This window comes from Myotis lucifugus, unplaced genomic scaffold, assembly GCF_000147115.1.
Source record: "Myotis lucifugus unplaced genomic scaffold, Myoluc2.0 scaffold_70, whole genome shotgun sequence".
NCBI classification, from domain to species: Eukaryota; Metazoa; Chordata; class Mammalia; order Chiroptera; family Vespertilionidae; genus Myotis; species Myotis lucifugus.
The window spans coordinates 2,671,575-2,675,933 of NW_005871118.1; the positions used below are offsets into that span (position 1 = coordinate 2,671,575).

General features: G+C 47.5%; 1 protein-coding gene and 1 long non-coding RNA gene across 7 annotated transcripts in view; one reads left to right on the forward strand and one right to left on the reverse strand.

Moving 5' to 3' along the window:
• TIPARP (TCDD inducible poly(ADP-ribose) polymerase) overlaps window positions 1–518 on the reverse strand; it is a 45,536-nt gene extending 45,018 nt beyond the window's left edge. For 4 of the 6 annotated variants that reach the window (XR_002829687.1, XR_002829686.1, XM_023755163.1 and 1 more), the window contains exon 1: window positions 287–517. The gene's annotated coding sequence lies outside the window, so the exon portion shown is untranslated. Of the gene's footprint in view, window positions 1–286 lie in introns of all 6 variants that reach the window. The other 2 variants (XM_023755162.1, XM_023755161.1) reach the window with 1 other exon arrangement.
• Window positions 519–666: 148 nt separating this feature from the next.
• Window positions 667–4,050, forward strand: LOC106697436. Its single transcript, XR_001348540.2, has 2 exons — window positions 667–1,328; window positions 3,737–4,050. It is a non-coding gene; the product is annotated as an uncharacterized LOC106697436 (long non-coding RNA).
• Window positions 4,051–4,359: the final 309 nt, after the last annotated feature.

A 4,359-nucleotide genomic window follows, 5' to 3' on the forward strand; every position in this document is an offset into this window, starting at 1 on the left:
CGGGCAGGGGCGACGCCGGCGACCCTGACCAAACCCTTCAGCGTCTCACTCCGGTGTAGACACCTGCCAGAGGCCCTGAGTGACTACGAAGTGTAAACCAATTCCATCTCGACGCGGACGGGATCCGAGTGAACTCGGCACAAAAAAAAAAAAAAAAAAAGCACAATCTAAGTAGCCATCACCCTCGATCCTAGAGAGTCGCTGCGGGGCCGGCGCCCGCTTCCTCGCCCGCCAGCCCCGCCAGGGTCCCTCCCCGGCTCCTCAGAGCTCAGCCGGAGTCCTTTACCTCAACCGGCACCCTGAGAGCGCCGACCGCAGGAGCCGAGTTGCGGCGCCGCCGATTCGCGGACAACGTCCGCACGGGGGTCGGCGCGGAGGGCAGGCTCGGGTTTCTAAGGGTCGCAGGCTGGGGACGCGGTGACCGGCGCCCGAGCCATTCCGCCGCCCGCGAGCGCAGAAAGCGGCGACGGCGCTCCCGACCCAGCTTGCTCGCCTGTCACCTCGAGCTCTGCTTTAAAGTGGCTTCCGGTCGCCTGCTCTCCACAGCCTGGCCGAGGGGGCGGGGCCCGGGCGGGGGTGGGGCTTCGGGGCCGGGCGCCCACTGGGTGCCGGGAAGGAGCCCCGCCCCGTCCCGCGTGCGCGCTCGCGAGCAGGCGCGCCGGGGGTTGCCGCGGCCGCGCGCTCCCTCGAGGGGGCGTGTCCTTTCCGGGCGGCTCGGGCCGGGAGGGTCCCTGTCAACTCGCTTCGTTGAGCCGGTGGCGGTGAGGAAGCGTTGCGCTCCCTGTGGGGCGGGCTCCACCTGCCTGCGGTTAGATGGAGGATCACTTTGTTCCGAGAAATCCCGGGCGTGCGAAGGAGGATGTGAAACGGAACGACCCGTTTCTGTGCGGTCGGCTTTGTTTATTTGCCTCCTCACAAGACGCCTCCTGTCCCTGACGCCACCGAACCCCAAGGGGCGGCAAACGGCTGCTATGGCCGCTGCGGCCAGACGGGGTCGCCAGCTCCGTACCCAACGGCCCGGCCCGGCAGCACCAGGGATCGCCTGCCCCAACCGGGTAGAAGGCATATTCCTCTTTCAGATGACCTACCTTTGGGGTTTTTTGACGGAAAGGCGCCGATAGATACGTTTTAAAGCCCACAGACACCGTAGTAATTAATTGACTCAATACTTGTCGAGCGCCTATTGCCCGGCGCGTGCTAGGCTTCGGCTGCAGCTCTGACCAGCCCAGACACCCACCAAGCAGCGTGCAGGGCACCACATGCTCTCCTCTGAAATACATACCCCTCGAGACTCGGCCGTATTGTCCGGATTGTCAAATGCCTTTATGGTAAGTCCATCAATTGAATAGCTTTTCAGTGGTGGAGGAAGAAACACGTGAAAATCATATAATCACTGTCTTATGGGAAGGAAAGGCCCTGATCAAAATAAAAGAAAGTTAATTACGGCTTTATCCCCAACAGCTGGCAGAGAGAGAGAACACACTACAGCTTGCAAAAAGATGCTCTCGGCCTGTGGCCTGAAAAATAAACTGATTTAATTCCATAATTTGGAGGCTTTCTGGGTTGGAAAAGCCAACTATTAACCTTGCCAGACCTGGAAGCCTATAAAAATAGAAGCTGAGAGGTGGTAGTAATAGGTATATGGTTCCAAGCCTTTATTAAACTCTTCTAAACCAAACTGAGTGACAATTAAATTCTTCTAAATCTATTCAACAAAGAATATTTATTTATTTATTTATTTATGTATTTATTTATTTGGCAAACAATAGATTAAAGGTAGGATCATCACTGCAGGCTTATTTCAAATTGCATCAAGGCAGGGCCATTAAACTAAGGTGGAAATGATATGGACAGGATACAGAGGCTAATACAGAAAAGACAAGATTTTTCAGGCTTAAAAACTGATTTGAGGCAAGCTCTTCGTCATGCCTACTCATACACGGAATTGCCTTCGAAGCAAGTTTAAATGGATTTTACTGTTTGCTTTTATTTATCTAATCTGTTTTCTTTCTTTTCATGCCTCCCTTTGGATTACCTACCTTTAATTGTATTTTTCCCCAACAGTTAGATTTATTTGCTATACATTCTTTATTCTTTTAGTAGTGTTTCAGTTATTTGTTGCTGTGTCCTAACCACCTCAAAACTTCATGACTTAACTCCTATTTGCTCAAGATTCCAGATTCTTTGGCTCAAGAACGCAGTTAGGCCAGAGTGCATGAGCCACACATCTGCTCCATGATCCCTTGGGCCTCAACAGGGGTGGCTCAGATGGTTGGGGCTGGCTCAAGGAGGCCTGTGTGTCTTGGGCTGTTGGCTAGATTCCCTGGTTTTTCTCTACATGGCTTCTCCATGTGACTAACTTGGACTCCCTCACAGCATGGTAATTCCAGGATCCCGAGAGGGAGCATTCCAAGAGAACAAGCCTCAGTGTGCAGGCCTGTGCTTATGTATCATTGGCCGAAGCAAGTCATATAGCCAAGAGCAGAGTCTGTGGCAAGAGGCCATGAATATTAGGAGGTGTGGTCCATTGGGAGCCATTTAGATTATGGACAGATTATGGACAACTTAATCTAATCAGGGATTAATCAAAAGTTTCTTCCAGGGTGTAGCTCTTGGGGATTCCAACTTAAAATCTCCCCCCACCTAGCCCCCTGGGTCCTGAGCTCAAAATTTTCACCCTCCACTCCCTACCCACTGCCCTTGAGAACTTCACAACCTCTCCACTACTGCTTTCAGGATGTCAATTGCCCCAGAAGGTAAAATGGCACCAGATTCTGGACTCATTCAACACTCTTAGATCTAGTCTCTTCCAACTACTAAAGTTTTAATGCTCCAAAATGTACCCTCCACAATGTCCACCTCAGATGGGACTCCTGGAAGACAATAGAATAGGAAGATCCTCTTACAGAACAGAACCAGGAACTGACATATTAACTGACCAAGGGCATGGATTCCTTGCTATACCAGTAATTATCCAGCAGGATTTGATATTTCTATGGGCCAGAGACCACTGTGTCTCCCATTTTGCCCTTTCCTGAGTAGGAGTTTTACCAACATTCTGTTCTTGAATATCCACCATTGCTTATTAGGAGTGTTGAGGCAGATAAATTTTCTTTAAATATTGGTTGCCAGATCCACACTCTTGATGGGAAGTACCCCACATCATCAGAACTTCTGGATTCTGGGCTTGAGCTCATTGCAGTAACTGGATGAAACTTCGAGATTGTTTCTTTTAGGGAGGGGGTGAGTGTATTCCTTATATGAAAGGAAAGGGAGGACACTGCTTGTTGCCCCTATCTATTAGAAATATCCTGATACTTAAAAAAAATGTTTTTATTGATTATTTTAGAGAGAGGGGAAGGGAAAGGGATAGAGAGAAACATCAACGAGAGAACATGGATTGGCTGCCTCCTACACGCCTCCTACTGGGGATCAAGCCAGAACTCAGGCATGTGCCCTGACTGGGAATTGAAATGGTGACCTCTTGGTTCATGAGTCAATGCTCAACCACTGAGCCACACCAGCTGGGCTATCCTGATACTTTTGTGGGGGATGGGAGGAAGGATGGCAATGAGCTTAGCTAAAAAAACTCATTTCATTAGATCCCATACTGATATGGGTGGCCATGGGATATATTTCTAGACATATGGTGAAGATTTCTAGAAAAAAACATTTTTTCTTAATATGTCTACTAACCACCTCAAAACTCCATTTTATACCCTTTTTTCCCTTTTAGAATGAGGGTGGAGGTGGACCTCATGACAAAAATGAAAATGAGCATGATGTGGAAAATATGAAGATGGAATCTACAAGATAGGGATGCTGAGCAGAAAGATAAGAGTTTGAGTCACTCGACATCTTGAAGCTGCTGCAGCAGTTCTAGACTGGCTACATCTGGACTTACTTTTATGTCTGAAAAACCCCAATTTGGTTTTCTGTTATGTGAGGCTATCATGTTGTCTTCCAACTATTCTTCCTGCTTGCAGGCTCTACCAGTTGGATAGTAATATGATATAGCATGTGAGAGATATAAAAGCTGTCACAAAGCAATACTTCAACTCGTATAGCACTTTTTGCCAATTCTACACTTATACCAAATTATATGATTAAGAAACATGTTTATTAAAGAAAAAAATAGAAAGTAGAGAGGAGACCAAAGAATCTAAAGTCCCATTTTAACATTTTGCTATAGTTCCATCTTGTTTTATTTAAAGATTTTTTTCTATTGTAACATCACTGTATATTCATATTTAACTTAACACTATATGATAACTTGCTTTTCATGTTAACACAGTCTTTTAAACAAATAGCTGTTGAGTATTCCAAATAAATATAAACAAGTTTTACTTAACTGGTTCC